The sequence below is a fragment of the Aedes albopictus genome, chromosome 2 (genome assembly GCF_035046485.1).
Source record: "Aedes albopictus strain Foshan chromosome 2, AalbF5, whole genome shotgun sequence".
NCBI classification, from domain to species: Eukaryota; Metazoa; Arthropoda; class Insecta; order Diptera; family Culicidae; genus Aedes; species Aedes albopictus.
Genome location: NC_085137.1, coordinates 382,160,376 through 382,181,543, shown reverse-complemented (window position 1 = coordinate 382,181,543; position 21,168 = coordinate 382,160,376). Strand labels below are relative to the sequence as shown.

The following is a 21,168-nucleotide window of genomic DNA, read 5'->3' as shown; positions in this document are numbered from 1 at the left end:
GGCTGTCCATTTCTTACGTAAGGAGATTTTTGCGATTTTCTGACACCACCAACCTTCCCCCCCCCTTGTAAGATTTTTGTATGAGAACCCAAATAATATTTTTGTATGGCGCGTAAGATTTCTCAAACCCCCCCCTCCCCCCATTAATCCTTACGTAATTAATGAACAGCCCCTTATGAACTTTTGGGGCATTGAGGATCGTCCAAACTATCCTGAAGTTTAGCTCTTGATAGTAACAGTTAGGGGTCTCCAGTTAGCCTAGTGGTTAAGGCTATGGATGGCCAATCCGGTCGGGACAATTTTCTCGACTCCCTGGGCATCAGGTATCATGTATCAGAAGGCCGGCTCCAGAGGCACGTTATCCTCCATTTGGGACATTTGTGCCATCGCCATACATATGAGCCTATTTCATCATTTACCTGAGGGAGAATGGGACAAGGGATGGGAATTGGGAAAGGGAAAGGTGATGAAATAAGAAGGGGTGCCCTAGAAGAGGGAATGAGCGCATAAGCGCAACGAGAGCTCATAGCTCATACCACAACGGGGTTAATCAGTGCCCTGAAAAGGACACTGTAAAACGCCTTTAGCGTAAAAAGAGCCTATAGCTCATTGGAGGTAGCTTGCGACGTCATGCGACTTTCAATATGACATAGAAAGGCACGTCATCAAAAACATCCTCAATATTCAAGAAATCACCCAAGCAAAAACTACGTTTGAGCGAGTGCTTTCTTGAAAACGTATACAACTTTATGTAAAAGAGTCACTGTGGACATCCCAAATTGGGAGACATGTAAGTTCACATGAACAGGCATGTTAGCCAGACGAACATCACAGATGTGATAATCGAGAATGCGTTTCGAGCATTTCAGAAAGAACGACGTAACCAGATAAATCTGGAACTTATTCCTTCTTTTTACAACGCACGCACCCTTTCGGGATAAAACTACAGAGTAATTTCACGCCTTGAAAATACCCAATAGAAAACTACAAGAGTTCAAAACATGTTTGAAAAACTCAAATCCCTCTGGAGAAAAATAGGACAGAGCCCCATTTGCTCCAGGAGATTTGAAGTAAGCAGAGCTTTTTAGTGCCCACTAAATCGATTCTATAGCTACAATCCTCGGGGTAGAAGCTAAAGATTCGTAGCTATACAAAAGACTGGTTTATCCGAAGATATTTAGAACTTGAACAGGTCCGAGTTCCATTCAGGAATACCTCTTGCGGTCCGCACAGACCGCAGAGGACAAGCTTCTTTCAAAGCAGTAGATATGTTATACCACAATGAAGTGCGTTGTAATAACAAAACCATAATGAAACTCTCTTAGAGTAGCAATGGAAGCGAGTTATCCATAAAATGTGATCGCAACCAATTATTACAGGTTCACAAGCTTGTTGAGCAGGGACGCCTGAATACGCAAAGTTTGCGAAGGAACACTCTAAAGTGCAAAAAGGTCAAATGGAGAGTCCTCATCTGTCACATGCCAAACAGTCAACTCATGACAAATTCGGCTCATGCAGAGTAGGGTTAGGTGCAATTCTATGTTAAGTTAACCATGAACTGTACTACCTAATTATTCCATCAAACTGAAGCATCTCAAATCAATGTTTGAGCTACTTCAGATGCCAAATATCAGCGAAAAGATGCTGAAAACAAGAGCTTGCTTGATGGCATCCATAAGGAAAGGTTGAAACATACTGTTAACGTTATTCTAAAATATAGCATGCTCGAGGCACGACAGTTCATCTATAATGAAAAAAGCAAAACTGGTTTCACAAGGTAACCTATACAGAAGTTACCTTACGAAAATGAACTTTTTGAAGTAGAACCACTTGGGCTACATACGCTTTTTACGCTGAAAATTGATCTGAGGTTTCCTTGCCGTAGCCACTACCTAAACTAGACAGGATTACACTCTTCACAGTCACAGCACAAAAAGGAAACATCAACGACGAACCAAATAGGTGTCAATTGAAAAACGCCAATGGCGAAAACGCATTAAGCGAACCCATATAGGCAGTAATGTAAGCTAATTAACAACATTTGAATAACCCCGCCCTTATTTCGCCTCAAATTTGAGACTTAAGAAGGGCAACTCATTATCTCGGAGAAACGCAAGGTCCACTGCACCATTGATACGGTTAGCGCAGTAAGGGCGTAATACTGTGGAGGACGCCCTAATTCTCCACAGGCTCCGTTTGTGGTTAGGTTTTTATTAGACCCCCCTAACCATTCATTCTTTGGCACGGTAAGCATAAAGCCGCAAACACCATGAATTAGGGGTCACCTGTTTAGTGGACTCTTACCACTGGATCAGGCGGTCCGTAGTGTTATTCTTAGCCAATTGAGACAACCGCTACCGACACTACACAGCTATCTGGGCTGATCGGGAAAAGAAGTTAACATTGATGGTCAACTTCCGAACGATCCCGAAGAGCCGTAAGGAGATTTTTGCGATTTTCTGACACCACCAACCTTACCACCCCCCCCCCCCCCCCCTTGTAAGATTTTTGTATGAGAACCCAATGAACAGCCCCTTATGAACTTTTGGGGCATTGAGGATCGTCCAAACTATCCTGAAGTTTAGCTCTTGATAGTAACAGTTAGGGGTCTCCAGTTAGGCTATGGATGGCCAATCCGGTCGGGACAATTTTCTCGACTCCCTGGGCATAGTGTATTATTATACTTGCCTCACCATATACATATTCATGCAGTACCAGGCAAAGAAAAACTCTTCAATTAATAACTGTGGAAGTGCTCAAAGAACACTAAGTTGAAGCGAGTAAGGCCAAATCCCAGTGGGGACATAGAGTCATAATGCTTCTTCTAAGAAGTAACAGTAGTTATTCTCACAATGAACTTTAAACTGAAATCTGAGTCATTTTAAGATAGTTTTGAGATATTCCAGATCAACAACACTACTCCGGAGACCACTACGTTAAGTAGCGTTACATAATCCACTGTACGTACCAAAGCAGTTAGAGGAACAATAAGCGTTGTAATATATTTTTGGGATGTTATGGGCTTCCTTACTGTTATTAAGCTTAGTTGATAAAAACAACCACTGTAACTTTCAGAAGACCTACTGCACATGATAGATTACAAATCTTAGCTTTAAATGAAAGAAGTTACCGTTACAACCGTAGACTTTAGGATCTAAACACAAGAACACTTTAGATGACCTAAGTAGGATATCTCGACTGACTTGAAACTGTCTATTGAGCTTTCAGAAGATGTACTGGATATGTTAGATTACAAATCGTAGATTTGTATAACGAAAGAAGTTACCGTTACACCCGCAGACTTTAGGGTCCAAACTCAAGAACAGTTTGGATGACCTAGGATATCCCGACTGATCTGATAATGACTATCAACATTTTAAAAGAGTTACTGGACATGATAGATTACAAATCGTAGCTTCGTATAATGAAAGAAGTTACCGTTACACCCGTAGACTTAAGGATCTTAACTCAAGAACAGTTTGGATGACCTAGGATATCCCGACTGGTCTGATAATGTCTATCAACTTTTCAGAAGAATTATTGGACATGATAGATTACAAATCGTAGTTTTGTATAATAAAAGAAGTTACCGTTACACCCACAGACTTTAGGATCTTATCTCAAGAACAGTTTGGATGACCTAGGATAACCAGACTGATCTGATACTGTCTATTGAACTTTCAGAAGATTTACTGGACATGATAGATTACGAATCATAGCTCTGTATAATGAAAGAAGTTACCGTTACACCCGTAGACTTCAGCATCTAAACTAAAGAACAGTTTGGATGACCGATTTTATGCTATTACGAAATGATCATGAGCTCACAGTGGATTCGCACCTAGAGACATAATCAGCATATTTTTGTCGAATACGCACTGTGTTGGCCGCATCTATCTAAATAGCAACGGCCTGAACCATCTGATGTAAAGTAGCGAACCTATAAACCACTCTTCCTCTGCATTCACAAAATTCCCCATACCACGCAGTTTAATTAAACCAGAACCACAAACCAATCGGGAAGATCGATCAGTTTCATCGTCCGACAGACAGCTAAACAGCAGCCACCACATTTCGAGTGCAATCCCCTGCTGCATATGTATGTATAGGAGAAATTCAATTATCAGAGTTTAATTTCACATCCGTTCGATCCGGATCCGTCCTGCGTGTGGCGTACGGCGTGGTAGCCAGAGGCAGTTACAGCAGGTCTCTGGAGTGTGGCGCCACGTATGATGACTATCCGGAAACGGAAAGAGAGATAGTTCACCACGAAGGACTAGACCCTACCGATTTGCCCTTCGGGCAGCCTTTCGGAGGGACAATCCGGAAAGATGCGTTTACCGTGAATGGGTGTAGGAAAGCCCTATCTGGATAAATCAGGTAGATGGGGGTTACTTGGAAGCCTAGATGCGTCTTATGCAGGAAAAAGAATACGAAAGAACCCAGTCTCTGCAGTTTGTTCCTTCGGTTGCGGTGGGCAGGAAATTGATAGCAATTACTGTTGATCCATTTACGTGACAAATAGAGCTCCTTCGGATGAGTTTAATGATTGTGGTGAGGGCATTTTCCTGGATTGCTTCTAAGTGATTAATTGAAGAAGGAGACAGGCACCACAACCTTGAGATGTCGACAGTCTTTCTTGGCAAGTGATAGAATTGGTTCACGTTGCAGACACTGATGCCATACCCTGGCCCTGATTTCTATCATGAGAAACTTATCTGGTTTTAAAAGTACATTTCTGTACCCAGTAAGAAGAGGATAAAAAACATACAAAAACTCCAAACATCGCATCGCAGCCTGCATTTGACAGCTGAAAGAAACGAAGAAATGAATCTGCCACTAGCATGGAGCAAACCTACCATATGGCAATATTTCAGTTTACCACAGTTGCACATTGTTCAGCTCGTTTCCCCGTTGTGGGAAGATGACGTTTGACATTTTCCAGGCGGTGGCGGTGGTTATAGCCGACTTGCGCGCGCCTCGCCTTCCAATTCCTCTGGCAGCAACCGCGCTCGCTTGCAACACGAGAATGGCACTTGCTCCTCGCCACAGTGCGTCACAGGCGGGTGATTCGATTTCGGAAAACCCCAACCAATCTTACAATGATAACGAGTAAAAGCAACAACAATTACATCATCGATTGTCGGCAATCAACACAAAATCACGTTTAACAACAAAAAACAGCGAAAGCATGAACAACACCGAACTGACAACAACAGGTTCCGCCCTAACCCCCACTCACTCGCTTCCTCGACGAAAATCGATCCAGGGTGACCACGGGAAGTGCCACAATCTGGCAACAATATGGTTCACATCCGAACACTCGACACCTCCTTAGATCTTCACCGCTACCGCCTCCGGTGCCACCTGTCGTGACCGGCAAACACCAACACGCGCCCGTTTCCACCAAGCGTCTTCCACTGCTGCCGTCACTCTCACTACACACCACACCCCGATGATCCAGCCTGTCCCGAAAGTCTGTTTTCCGTTACCATATGTGTCGCGAGAACACGCGCCAGGACCACCGCCCGGGATCGGAATGCACCCGTACCTACGTCGCGGAACCGGTTCGGGAGGATTCCTCGACTCGAGAACCGGGACAAGTTCACTGGAACACACGGAGGAGCGTTCCTAATAAGCGGGAATGTGCGTACCGCGAATTTGCTGCTGCCGTTTGTCTGCCGTTCACGGAATTGACTCGGACGAACAATCGGAAGTAATGCACACACAACACAGCACGGCAAATAAGCGGCACAGCAGCAGCAGCAGCTCTTCAATGAAGATTCGGTGCGCGGAGCAAGAGAAAGAGAGCGTAATGGAGAATAAGCACGCTGAGCCGCCACCACCATCATCACCGGCTATGGCAGTCGCCGCGAGAGCACAAGACATGAATGAAGTCGACGACATTCACAATCAGCAGCTCTGTTTAAGGTTCGGTTGACTGGTTGCACACAGGGTGGGTTGGAAGGAAAGTGAAATTTTCGAAGCTGATTGTCTGAAATGCCTTACAGACCAAAAATAACGGTGTTCAACAGTTGAGTTTCACGTTTTGAGAGATCCTGTCAGTTTGTTTGCTTCGCTGACATTAAAATAATCCCAAAATGTTAAATTGCGTTCACAGAATTTGTATGTGTAAAACCGAGTGCATACAAAAACATTGATTCCATCCTCTACTCATGTCCGTTTTCCAGCAGCGCTGCAAACAGGGTAAGCTAGCACAACCAGCCAATGAGGCTTGCCGTACGAAGCTTAAGAACACAAGACTGAGCCAAATACGTTGGTCGAACTATGGAAAACACAGATTGGTGTCGGATCAAGTTCAGCTAAACTTTGGCCTACAAGGTGAGCAGGCTTCTCGCCACCGTGGAGTTGATCTCTTGCTCAGCCCTCACGCCAACGCTGCGCTCATGAAGTGAGAACACGGGTTCGAAACCTTACCATGATCCAATATTACGCGTCTACCAATGCTGCCAAAATGCTGCGCATTGCTCGGATCTCTCAACACAAGGAGAAAATTAGGCGAAGGTTCAACATGCCGCCTGGAAGACGCTGCGGTGAAAAGGTCCTTCGTCGAGGAGCTAAAGAACTGTGCTGTGGATATTCCGGAAGGTGAAAGCATAGACGACCAATGGAGCGCCATCAAGAACGCCTTCATCGCCACCGGCGAGAATAATTTGAGTGAGCTACGCACCCGGAAAAAGCAGTGGATCAAAGATGATACCTGGAGGAAGACAGAGGAGCGAAGGAACGCCAAAGCCACGATAGAGCGAGCGAAAACACGAGGAGCCAAAGCCGTAGCCCGTAAGGGGCTGTTCATAAACCACGTAGACCAAAATTTGGCCATCTCAGAACCCCCTCCCCCCTCGTAGACTTTTGTCCATACAAAAAAAAAATTAAAATTTGTATGGAGCGTAGACTTTGGCTAGAGACCCCCCCCCCCCTCCTCCCCCAAAGAGTCTACGTGGTTTATGAACGGCCCTTAAGCGCTATTCGGCTCTCAAGAAGGAAGTGAAACGCTCGTGTAGACGGGACAAAAGAGCGTGGGCGGACTCCCTAGCCGACGAAGGTGAGAAAGCCGCAAACACAGGCGACATTCGTCTCCTCTACGATGTACCTCGTCGCCTTAGTGGGACGAAGTTGAATGCTACGATGCCTGTGAAAAACACGTCTGGACAGTTACTGACCGACACGGCTGACCAGTTGAAACGCTGGTTCGAACACTTTGGAAACCTTTTTCAAGTGTCGGCCACGCCATCAACATCTCAGCATGATCCGCCAAGGGTTCACGCATTACCCGTGTCAACACCAAAGTTCCACCAGTGCAGGAGAAAGAAATAGCCATCCATAGCATGAATTCGAACAGAGCCCGGTGGGTCGATCGCATATCAGCTGAGATGCTCAAAGCTGACCCCGTAGTATCTGTAATATCAATTATTTTGCAACATACTTATAGGAAATCGCGAAACTTCCGGCCGACAGGCAAGACGTCTTAGTAAAGGTACCCAAAAAGGGTAACCTGACTGTATGTGGTAATTGGCGGGGCATCATGTTACTGTGTATCGTTCTCAAAATCTCCGCAAAGTGATTCTTAACCGAACACAGGAGAAGTGAGACACAACTCTCCGACGGTAGCAAGCAGGGTTCCGTGCCGGACGATCCTGTGTGAACCATATTGTCACGTTCCGTATCATCTTGGAGTAAATCAAGGAATTTCAAGAATCTCTACCTGCTGTTCATTGATTACGACAAATCTTTCGACCGTCTTAATCACGGAAACATGTGGGAAGCCCTCAGACGCAAAAGAAAATCATCAGCCTCATTGAAGCACAGTACATGGCATTTTCGTGCAGAGTACAGAGCACAACGGTGTCTTGTCCGATTTTATTCGGGTCTAGAGGCAATGATGTATACTATCACCGCTACTATTCCTCATCATAATGGACGGGATCCTGGTAGATGCGATTGATCGTGAACCAAATCTTGGGTTGATGTGGCAGCACATGGAGCACCTAAAAGACTTCGATCTAGCTTATGGCGTTGCTCCCTCTACTCAACGACGCTTTGATATGCAGAGCAAGGTCGATGATCTTGCCAATCGCTCCTCGGCGGCAGGTCTACCATCGACGTTAAAAGACCGAATCGTTGGATGTAAACACGGGTCACCCTTTCAACTTTACGATAGCTGTGCAGTGGAGAATATTGGAAGCTTACCACGGTGCTCCATTTACCGTTATTATAAAATAAAATATACCATCAAAACCTGAAACGCCATTCTCTTTATATATCTATCCTACACCTCTGGGCAAATTTTTAAAATCATCGTTGGGCGAAATTTTGAGTTACGCCCTTTTAAAGGGCCTAACCTCTAAAAAAACGTATTTTCTCTAGAATAACACCACATTTCATAACAGAATCATAAATTAAAGGCATCAATAACAAAAAATATCATGAATAATATTGAAATTTGGTAGTATGCATCCATATAAATATCGGTGAAGTGCATTTTCTATCAAAATTGGTCATTACGTCAAAATACGGTAGGTGTTATTAGGGCATATAGAAAATAAACATTGCATCGGTGTAACAATTCAATTGAAAGTATATTGTGTTGTGATTCCATATGTCTATAGATGTTCGTATTACTCTCAGTCAAGGCGATAGTATTCACATGCATTCAGCACCAACATTTCAAAAGGACGTAATCAATCTTCAACACAATATCTTCTCCCATAGCTGTGTAGATCGTATCTCATCTTTCCCAGGACACCAACAATCACTATCGGAAAGAATTGCATTTTCTCCGTCCAGTAGTGGTTGTACATAGCATCGGAGAGATAAAGGTTTGGTTTCGGCAAGCTGTTTTGCCCTTTTGAAATGTTAGCACCGATATATTATGAGCGTACACTCTCTACACAGCAAATCTGCTTTGAAAACAATAGTCAAAACTATGGGCAACAATAAATTAAACAAAAAAAAATATATGTCTGTGTGCAAAACATAAGTTATAAGCAGTGCCGGATCTAAGGGGGGGGGGGGGGGGCAGGGCCCCGGGCCCCCACATCTTAGGGCCCCCCACAAAAACCTTTTTGCTTGCTAAACATCAGCAAAAACAAAGAAAAGCTTATTTGCTCTTGGCTTTTGTACCTTCGAGGGGCCTCCACATCCGCTCTGGACCCGGGCCCCCACAATCCTTAATCCGGGCCTGTATAAGAATAGAAACCAAAACATGGAAAGGCCAAAAGACAAAAAGTCGGAACAGGCAACAAAAAATCAAGCTTAATTTGCAGGGTGAATTTTTTTTCTTCTTTCAAAATATGTAGGTAAGACCTTTTGTCCCTGTATAGAGAGTGTACGCTCTCTAGACCACCATGTGAAAAGGGCGGAACAACCGTTGAACGCCTCAACTTCTTCCGTCTCTCTTAGACGTGTTTCAATTCATTCATGCAAATTTATCCTGTTATCAGATAGAAGGGAAGCTGCTCTACCTGTTACTGGTTAGAGTTTACGTGAATAATGGGAAATACGCTCATCAGAATTTGAAGAAGGAGAAATTTGCAATGGTTGTTACGCACTTTTCAAATGTTAGTATAATCTAGATTGAGTTCAACCTTCGAGCAGTCACGTCTTCGATTACCTACAACGGCACTACGTTCACACTGTGTATCACAAGCTTGCATTTTTCATGGTGCGTGTACTCAGTACACGACGCGACCGCTCCCGGGTTAAATAAGGGCGAAAGTAACATGAGCGAGTTCTCTTCATCGACTCTCTCTCTTCTTCAAATTAAAGTGACAAGATGCAAGTATGGTTGCACTTTTTGGTCATAAATCGCTAAATTGCGATGCAATCTAGCGTCTGAGTGTGAGAAAAATCGATTGAATTTGCATTTTGTCACTTTAATGTGCAGAAGAGAGAGTTGATGAAAAGAAATCGATCATGTTACTTTCGCCCTTATCTAAACTCAATCGGTGCTAACATTTCAAAAAGTCGAGACTGCTTACCGACACCAAACCTTTATCTCTCCGAAGCAATGTACAACCACTACCGGACGGAGAAAATGCAATTCTTTCCGATAATGGTTGTTGGTGTCCTGGGAAAGATGAGATACGATCTACACAGCTATGGGAGAAGATATTGTGTTGAAGATCAGTTACGTCCTTTTGAAATGTTGGTGCTGGATGCATGTGAATACTATCGCCTTGACTGAGCGTAATACGAACATCTATAGACATATGGAATCACAACACAATATACTTTCAATTGAATTGTTACACCGATGCAATGTTTATTTTCTATAGCCCCCAATAACACCTACCGTATATTGACGTAATGACCAATTTTGATAGAAAATGTACTTCACCGATATTTATATGGAAGCATACTACCAAATTTCAATATTATTCATGATATTTTTTGTTATTGATGCCTTTAATTCATTATTCTGTTATGAAATGTGGTGTTATTCTATAGAAAACACGTTTTTTTAGAGGTTAGGCCCTTTAAAAGGGCGTAACTCAAAATTTCGCCCAACGATGATTTTAAACATTTGTCCAGAGGTGTAGGATAGATAAATAAAGAGAATGGCGTTTCAGGTTTTGATGGTATATTTTATTTTATAATAACGGTAAATGGAGCACCGTGTTACATTATCTTGGTAGCCAAATGGCGGCCGATGGCGGCATCAAGATCGGCATAGATGTATGGATCAAGAAGCCGAGGGCTGCTTTTGCGAGTTAAAGAAATGTGTGGAAAAATAATCAGATTAGTCGACGCATCATAATCCGAATTTTCAACTCAAACGTGAGATCTGTGCTGTTGTACGCCAGTGAAACTTGGTGTGTATCAGCGGTGAACACTCAACGGCTGCAGGTCTTCATCAAAAGAAGTCTTTGGTATATATATAATTCGTGCATAGTGGCCTCACAATTGGATCTCCAACGTGGAGCTCCATCGTCGATGTTATCAAAAGCCGATAGCGACAGAAATTCGGGAGCGAAAGTGGAGGTGGGTCGACCACATTCTACGCAGGGGCGGAAACGAAACCTGCAAGCAAGCGTTAGATAGGAAACCAGCAGTTTTAACAAGGAGATAAAGGAAGTCGACAGAAATTTGCCCTGGCCACAGGTCAAAGCGATCGATGGCCGGCAATCGCACAGGATGGAGATCTTTCAATTCGGCTCTCTGCACCGTCATGGGTGCTTAGGCCTGAAAGTAAGTAATGATTCTACGGAAAATTCGTTTAGGAGTTCATGGTGAAATACTAAAAGAACTTTTCGTCTGAATCGCCAGAAGAGTTCAGGGAAAAAAATGGAATACTGTAAAAAAATTTTAAGAATTTTTTATAGGAATCCCTGAAGAAGTCATAGAAGAAGTTCCCAGACGAATTCATGGAGAAATTACGTCTACAATTACTGGATAAATCGCAGCAGAAGTTTTTGGGTGAGTTCCAGCAGGTGAGTATTCTTCGAGAAATCATAGAATGAAGTGTTGGAACATCTCTGGAGAAATTCCTTAAAGAATCTTTAGAGAAATCACAGTAGGTATTTTAAAAAGAATCCCAGGAGGAATTAAGAAATCAAATAAGGAACTCTTAGGTCAATTACAGCAGACATTTCTAGAAGAATCCTTGTAGGAATAACTGGAAGAAGCTAAGAAGGAATCCCTGAATGTATACTGTTCAGAAATTATAAATACACTAACGAACGCCTGTCATTTCAATTTGAGAAATATAATTAGAAAACCTTGTACTAGATGATATACATTACATTCTAACGAAGGGTTGTAATGTTTAAAAAAGTAATGTTTAAAAAAAGAAGTTGCACAAAACAGTCAACAAACAAAACACATTGGATCGAAAAATCCTCCAGAAGTTCCTCGGGATTTCCTTTTGGAAATCCATGGGGATCCTTCAGGAAATTCGCGAAAATTTCTCCAGGAGACCTTCGGCAATTTCTCCACGAGTTCTTCAAGAACTCCTCCGGGAGATCCTCAGAAATTTCTCCAAGAGATACGCTGGTATTTCTATTTTTATTTATTTATTTATTTATTTATTTATTTACGTAATAGCACAAGTAACCACTATTGGTTTTCAAAGTATATGCTACTATTTCTATATCCAACTATTTCTATTATCTAAATGCTAATGTACTTTAATTTCATTTGAAAAGAGTATCGATGTAAGTTTTGAATGAATGATAGTTGCCCTTTTGTCTGCAATGTGCTGGTAATTCATTCCAAATTTTAATGGCTCGTTGACGAAATGAATTTTTTAAGTAATTTGAACGACATCTAGGTACAATAAGCAACGGTGCTCTTGTTGATCGTGCGTAAGTGAAAAAGTTTTCGAGGTACTTTGGAGGGTTGTTAAGAATCTTAAATGTTTGATTACAAAACCTGGTCTTGAGATGATTGACAAAGGTGCGTCCCAAAAGAAATGTTTCATAACTGGAGATATGGTCATATTTTTTGAGATTGTATACATATCTAGTGACAGCATTGTAAACTAAATTGAGTTTTCTCAAATTTTTCTGCGAAACCAGTCCGAAAAGTATGTCTCCATAATCAAAAAGAGGCACTAGTTGTGAACGTGTCAGACGAAGTCTAACATGTTGTGGAGTGAAATATCTTAAAGTTGCGAGAGAATGAAGAGCATTGTAGACTTTCCTGCATACAGAATTGACTTGGGCATTCCAGTTCAAATGATGGTCCATTATTATGCCGAGATTTTTAACCGTTTCTGAATATTCTATGAGGCTGTCTCCAACTCTGACCTTTGGAGCGTCCGACACAGACATACGTTTCGTTTGAAACAATATAGTTTGAGTTTTGGTCGTGTTAAGTACAAGCCCATTTCGTTCACACCATCTAATGATGTTATAAATATCACTGTTCATTTTTCTTACTATTTCTGATATGCAATCAGGTAAATCAGAAAGGTATAACTGACAATCGTCTGCATACAAATGAAATTTACAAAAAGATAACACGAGTGGTAAATCATTGATATACATTGAGAAAAGTAGAGGACCCAGAATAGATCCCTGTGGTACGCCACAAGAAACTGAAATTCTGTCAGATTTAATACTGTTAAATTCAACATATTGAGTACGGTTTGATAAGTAGGAAAATATTAGTTTTACTGAAGGATTATCCAAGTTGAAATTATGCGACAGTTTTCTACAAAGCAGTTTATGATTAATGGAGTCAAACGCCTTACTAAAATCTAACAACGCCATTAAAGTAACCATTTTATTATCCAATGCTTCTCTTACATCATTTTCAATTTTTATCAGGGCAGTGGCCGTACTGCAAGTTTTTCGGTATCCAGATTGCAAATCACACAGCAAATCATAACGAGTCAAATATTCGTTTAGCTGCTTCGAAAGAATGGATTCGAATATTTTAGAAAGTGCGCAGAGTATGCTTATCGGTCGATAGTCTTTTTCAGAAGTCGGATTGTCATTTTTCTCAATTGGAATAACCTTGGCAATTTTCCAGTTCATAGGGTAGTCCGAACAAGTAATGCAAAAATTGAAAATATCGGTTATATACGGTAAGATAACACACAAGGACATTTTCAGCATTTTAAGAGGAATCAGATCATCTCCAACAGAATCGCAAGATGCTGACATAAACTCAGTAAATATCTCATCGCCAGTTACTCCTCTAAATGAAAATTGTGGATGCGACACAACGACATCCACGCTTTCCATAAACGAATTCGGAACATAGTGTGAAAGGAAATAGTAATTCAAGGATCCTGCAGTGACATCACCACCACCTTGTTTTGAATTCATCTGCTTAAGTCCAAGTCGTTTAACATTTTTCCAAAGCTGCTTTGCAGGAAGATCAGCACTGAGTTGAGATGTAAAATACTCTCGTTTAGCGCTTTTAACCTCTCGGTTTGACAGATTCCTTAAACGAGCAAAGTTATTCCATTTCTGAGCATTGCTTCGGTCTCGTTTCCAGCACTCGTAGGCACTCGAGCGATTCTTGAAAATACGTTTAATACGATTATTTATCCAGGGATAGTTCGGATCCTTACTACATCTTTTTATAAGCGGAGCGTGTTTATTGAGAACTGAAAAAAAATTGTTGTTGAAATAATTGAGTTTATCATCAACGTTGCTAAATTGGTACAACCTTTCAAAGTTGCAACAGCGCAAATCAGTCAGGAAAGAATCAATATCAATATTGTGATAATTTTGAACCCAGTACTCATTAGAATACTCTTTAGAGTGCTTAAACTTGAAATCTATACAAATTAAATCGTGATCACTTATACTACCAACTGACGATTGGTAAGTGTTACTCACAAGTTCGGTACAATTACCTGCAATAAGATCAATTGTAGAAGAGGCACAACCAGGTTTGTGACAAGTTGGTGAGGTTTTCATGAGCTTAAAAGATAATTCATTAAAGCGATCACACATGTTGCGAGCTTTTGAATTCATTTCGTGCATTACGTTTACGTTGAAATCACCCATGATCAAAATATTAGGTTCAGTTGGTACGATTTCAGAAATCAGATCGAAGACATCGTTTAACTTCGACAAATTTATCTCCGGTGGCTTATAGACAACTCCACATACTAACTTGGACTGATTTAGCTTTACGAATAAAAAATCAACATCACTATCACGTTGAGATTTGAAGAGAACAGTGTACTTCAAACCCTTTTTAACATATATTGCAACACCTCCTCCACGTACTTTTTTCTTACTCAATCGATCCGATCGGATAAGAGTGTATCCACCCAGCTCAACTGACTTACTAGTATTAGTTGGCTTGAGCCATGATTCAACGACCGCAAAAATACTTAGATTGGATTTTTCTAGTAGTGATCGATAGTTGTCTATGTTGTTAATTAGACTTCTGGCATTATGTATCGCTATTTTCAAAAAATTCCTCGAATGCTTACTAAATATTGATTTCATATTATCATAATCCAAATAATGAAAAGTAGCTTTTGATTCATAAATAGATTCCTTAGTTACGACAGCACATTCAACCTCTGGCAAGAATACGTTAGCGGTAGGAAGTACAGGCAATCCTTGGTAAATTTCCCCAGGAGTTTTTCGGAAATTCCTGCATGAGGTCACCGGGAATTCCTTCAGGAGTTCATTGGGAATTTCTTTAGGAATTCCTTGAAAAGTTTTTCGGGAAAACCTCCAGAAGTTTCCTGGGAATTCCTCCTCCTTGAGTTCCTCGGGAATGTTGAACGGAGTTACGTGCTTCTAGGGAATACCTCCAAGAATTCCACGAGAACTCCTTTGGAGTTCCCCAAAGTACCTTTCCGGCAGTTCTTCAGAAAACCCTCCTTGTTCCCTTGTTCCCGAGAATTCCCGACAATTTCCTGGAGGTATTCATAGGAATATCCATATGAGTTGCTGATAAACTCCTGAGAGGAGTTTTCGAGAATCTCCTGGAAGAATTTTCGAAAAAATGCAAGAGGGATACTCGAGAAACTCCTGAAAGAATTCCCAAGGAGTTCATAGAGAAATCCCAAGAAATTCCTGGAAGCCTACCCGTGAATCTCCTGTAGAGTTTCTGGAGGAACTCCTAGAAGGATTTCCCAATACACTCCTGAAGCAATTCCCGATGAACTCCTGAAGAAATTCTCGACACATTCCTGGAGAAATTTCCGAGTAACTCATAGAGGTATATCCGAAAAACATTTCCGAGGAACTCTTAGAAGATTTTTTGAGGAAGGCGTGGAGAAATTTCTGAAGAACACTGGAACAATTCCCAAAGAACTCCTGGAGAAATTCCCATGGAACTCCAGGAGAAATTTATAATGAACTTTTTGATGAATTCCGATAAATACATAAAGGAATTTTCTGACAACTCCTAGAGGAATTCTAGATGATCTCCTGGAAGAATTTCCAAGGAACTCCTGAAGATTTTTTTGGCAAACTTCTGGATGTATTCCCGAGGTACTCATGGAGAAATTTCCGAGAAACTCTTGGAGGATTTCCGAAGATCTCTCGGAGGAATTCTCGAGGAACTCCCGGAATAATTCCCGAAGAACTCATAAAAAATTCGAGGAATACCTAAGGAAATTCTCGAGGAACTCCAGGGATAATTTCTGAGAAACTCATAGAGTATTTCCCGAGGAACTTCTGGTAAAATTTCCGAGGACCTCTGGAAGAATTGCCGGGACACTCTTGAAGGAATTCCAGGAGGATTTTTTTTATAAAATTCTGAAAGAATTTACGTGAAACTTCTGGAGAGATTCCCGAAAAACTACTGAAGAAATCTTAACAGGCTTGGACTAATCTGCGGGAAATTCTGGATAGGCTCTGTTTGAAATTCAAACGAAGCTCTGGTGATGATTTCCGGAACAAAAAAAACTTGAAGGAACCTCTGTTTTCTGCATATTTTTGAAAAAAATAGAGGAGAATATCTAGTTGAATTCTCAGAGGAAACTCAAAAAAAATCTAAATATAATGTCTTTCACAATCTATGATGAAATTAAAAAAGTCCATTAATGAAAGGATAAATAATGAAAACAAATATTTAATTGTTCTGCAGATCTATTCATGTGGTTTGCTTGTTTCCTGACAGTTTTGTTTTCTATAATAATTGCCGATGAAAAATTAATTCAGTATTTAAACATATATCTTTAAATTCCCATAAAATAGTAGTCGTCGGATTTTTTTTTAATTTTTTTCAACAAAAGCTGAAACGCTCTTATCTGAAATGGTTCCAATATTTTAATTATTGGTTTGGATTAACAACATAAATATACATTTTTAGCTCTAAAAAGTCACCTAAAGTGTTTAGGCTAAAATAGATTGATTGAACCTTTAGAAGGGCTACATAGTAGCGATTTGTACCGTTTAGACATTTTGTGACGGTCAAGTAATCTAATCAGAAGTAGATGAAGTTATTAGGGCTGTTTTCTATTGCTTCGGTTGCACATCGGCTTTCCTGCTCAAATTAAATTATTCAAGGGCTATCAAAAGCCGCCAAGAAAACAATATTAAGCAGTGTCTGTTACATTTTGTGTAGTTTCGTCCAAATTAATAAGCAACGTTACGTACCTGTCGTGACAGTGGACCAATGTTTATAAGTTTATGTGCATGAATGGAACTGTGGGATCAAATCACATTCAAATGTCTTCAAATTGAATACATGTCTTCAAATTGAAGACATGTCTTCAATATCTGGCACCCTTTTTTCTCAATAAAAGCCCCTGAAATATCTTTGGATATTTTGAAGCAAATATAGGTGTGATTTATGTCGAAACTTTGAAAAAAAAATGTGACGAAGCCCTCTATTCCCAAATCATTTGAGGAATTTCTTGTGGAATTCGAAGAGAAATTTAAAAAGGAATTCAGAACAGCATATGCTGAATCAGGAATATTCCTGATTGATTTTTGGTAGAATTTTCATACTGTCCTAGAAATTTTTCCGAAGTTCTTTCATGAATTTGTCTTAGCGGTTTTGGGATAGTTTTCCAACAGTTTCTTTTGGGATGTTTGCAGAAGATCTTCCAGAGTCAGTTTTCAGATATTGATCGTGGATTTCCTGTTGGGATTTCGTACGAAGTTTCTCCCGGAATTACTTTAAGAGGTTTTCAGATATTCTCCTTAAATTTCCATAATATTTTCTCTAAAGATTAGTCTCACAACTTTTTTTGCGAGATTCTCCGGGTTTTTTACAAGAAATATTTTAAGTTATCCCAGGAGACATTCCGAGAAAAAACTATTTCAAAAAATCTCCTGGAGCTCCTGCAGAAATCCCAGAAGACCTTCCCAAAAATTTTATGAGAAAGTCCAGGGTAAAATCTGAAAAACTCTGAGAGACATCCCAGGATCAAGACCGGAAGGAATCTTCTGAGAGAAGTCCCGCGAAAAACTCCGAGAAAATCTCAAAAGAAATCCCACGAGAACCTTTCGGAAATATACCAGCTGTAGAAATCTAAGGATGATGGTTGCATAGATTGCAGGCGTTATAAGAAAGATTGACACTATGCGACCATGCTGTGAATTTGGAATAACGTTGGTATTCTATGCATTCTTCCAACACATCCTGTACAACACAGGAGTCTCTCTTGGCGAATGCCCACGATACGACAACGATTGCCGAGGGACGATGGTAGGCCGGGTGGTACCGACAAATGACAACAACAACAACAATCAGCACACGCAGCCAGCAGCAGCAGCATTCAGAGGGGCGTCTGCTATCAGCACATGCGCATACTTTACATTCCATCTTTGCCTGAATTGAATCGGCGAGTATTCTTCTCGAATCGAGTCGAGTCGGAATCGCTCTCTACCACCAACTTGGTTTGCTTCCTTTCACCACCGTTTAACGTTCTCTCTTCATCACGTTAGGGACATATTGTGTATTAAAATGGGAGAGGACTGACGACGATAAGAGGTTTTCATCTGGCGGCGGCATTCGATGCGGGTGTAGTTTGGTCGCAGAGATTACTTATCACCACCGAACAGCAGGATTGCCTATGGGGTCTATATGGTAAATATATATATTGGCACTCTCGGAGCAATTAGCGCCAACGCCACGACCAGTGTTTTGATATTGATAATCTTGTTTACCTTCTCATTACAACAGGAAATTAGTGCTGAAAAGCTTTTTTCAGAAAAAAGCCTTGTACTGTTGGAATGATAACGCACCCGCTCCTTAATGGGACGAAATGTCCTAAGGGGCTGTCCATTAATTACGTAAGGGTTTATGGAGGGAGGGGGGAGGTTTGAAAAATCTTACGCGCCATACAAAAATATTAAGGTTTCCATACAAAAAATCTTACAAGGGAGGGGTGGGGGTATCAAAAAATCGTGAAAATTGCCTTACGTAATAAATGGACAGCCACTAAACAGGTTGTTAACCTTTGTCCCATGGCTGGAACAAAGGCCAAACTGTTTCTCTGTCTACAGCGCTGTCATATATTGTAACGGGCTTAGTAGCCTAATGGCTACTGCTTCTGATTCGTATGCAGAAGGTCCTGGGTTCATTCCCTGGCCCGTTCATTTCCTCATGCTTTGTATCTTTCTACTTACTCTCTCCTCTCTACATACATACATATTAGACTGGGTCAACAAAGTCGATTTTTCGGAACAAAGCTTTTTCGATTCATTTTAGCGTCCAAAGCAACTGTGCAAAATTTGGGAGCGATTGGTTGCTTCCCCATATTCCGCATTGGGATTGAAATTTGTATGGAATTCAGTATGGGAAAACGTGCTTTTTTGCATTTTTCTCATAAATTGAAATTTTTCGTCTAAAACGATCTAACTAATGACGTTAAAGTATAGCCTAGGATGTGTCGAAAAACTTTGCCGAAGATCACAAAGTGATCCGACGCACATTAAAAAAGTTATAACGTACAGATTGTCCAGTGGCGCTTAACATTTAACATGCAAAGGAATAACATCAATAATAAAATCTCAATTTTTGGCCTAAGTTACCACGCGAATAACTTATTTCACAAGCGTCGGATCACTTTGCGGTCTTCGCCAAAGTTTTTCGGCACATCCTAGGCTATACTTTAACGTCATTAGTTACATGGTATTAGACAAAAGAATTCAACTTATGAGTAAAATGCAAAAAAGTACGTTTTCCCATACTAACTTATATACAAATTTCAATCGCAATGCGGAATACGGGGACGCAACCAATCACTCCCAAATTTTGCACAGCTGCTTTGGACGCTAATATAGATTGAAAAAGCTTTGTTCCGGGTTGATACGATCAAATTTAAAGTTTCTCCATACAACGTTGACCCACTCTATTACATATACAACTCACTTATTCACACGTTAATAGCCATCGCTAGAACAGAATCAGGTTGAAGAAACCGTTTCCCCTTCCTTCCAACTTTCACAGCACAGTGTAAATCTATCATATAACGCACTTCTTCAGATTAAACACACAATTCTTACCTTACGCCTGGCCCACGCACCAATGTGTGAACCCTCTGCCAACCATATCCCGCCAACATTTCGACATTGGCATGAATTTGTGCGGCTATACAGAAGTAGCTTCCACGGGCGGTCAACTCAAAGTTTCCAAATTTCAGCGCCCCCTGCATTGCTTTGACTTTAATATTGCGTCTAATCAAGAATTATTCCGGGGAAACCCTCCCATGAATTACGGGTTTTGTAGGAATTTCTTTCATCAGCTCTACAAGAATTCTTTTTACAGATTCACCCGAGATTTCATTAAGAATGTACTCCTTTCCATGCACTTCATTAGAGTTTTCTCCACGATTATCTCTTGGACACCTGCAGAAATTCATTTATGGGTTCTTCTAGGACATGTTTAAAATTTTCAGTATTTTTATATAAAAAGAAGATTCGCGTAGGATTTTTTGAAATGATTTCAGCAAGAGTTCCTCCAAAGCTACATTTCTATCCATGTATTTGAAAACTTCCCCACGGTTTACTACAGAGATTTTTTCCGGAATTTTTCCCAGAACTTTCATTGGGTCCTGGTGTTTTTTCAAGAAATCTCTCAAATGATTCATCTTGGAACTAGTTCACGGGTTTCGCCAAGAATTCTTTAGGAAATTTCTTCAAGAATTGCTACAAAAGTTCTTTTATGTATTTTTTTAAATATTTCAGAAGGAATTTCCTTTTTGTAGTTTTGCGATCAATTTTTCTAGGATTTTTCCTAACATTTTCTCCAAGAATTCCTCCAAAGAAATCTTCAAAAGATGCAATTCCAGGAGTTTTTTTTCGCAGAGATTCAGATATTCTTTCACTTACTTCTCTGGGACTTTCCTTTGGGAATTCAGAAATTTTTCAGTAACTTTTCAGTAACTGCTAGAATTTCTCCATATGAATAGCATTTATATGACCAATTACTGTTGTAGATGTTTTGAGAACCGTAATAATACCGTATACCTTTTATTATGGTTTAATGATTGTTTTAGAACCTTTTCTAGTCTATTTAACAAAAAATAAGTTACTTTGGCAGATATTCTTCCACATATTCCTCTAGAGATTCTATTGGAAGTCTCTCTTGGGGTTTCTCCAGAAGAGCCTGCATGAATTTCTTGGGATTCTTGGAGCTTTCTTCAGGGATTCTTTACAGATTTTTTTCCGGTGATGTTTATGAAAGTTTTCCAATAATTATCTCAGCAATTTTTGCAGACATTACTCTAGAATCTATTTCTTGGCATATTCAAGAAACTTTTCTAGAAGT

At 40.6% G+C, this 21,168-nt stretch overlaps 1 protein-coding gene across 9 annotated transcripts in view; it reads right to left on the bottom strand.

Moving 5' to 3' along the window:
- The window catches only part of LOC109403214 (protein alan shepard), a 789,956-nt gene that overhangs the window by 231,224 nt on the left and 537,564 nt on the right, over positions 1 to 21,168 (bottom strand). Inside the window, exon 1 of one of the 9 annotated variants that reach the window (XM_062853108.1) lies at positions 5,243 to 5,448. The exons of the other annotated variants lie outside the window; for them this stretch is intronic. The gene's annotated coding sequence lies outside the window, so the exon portion shown is untranslated. Of the gene's footprint in view, positions 1 to 5,242; positions 5,449 to 21,168 lie in introns of those variants that run through there. 9 annotated transcript variants of the gene reach the window in all.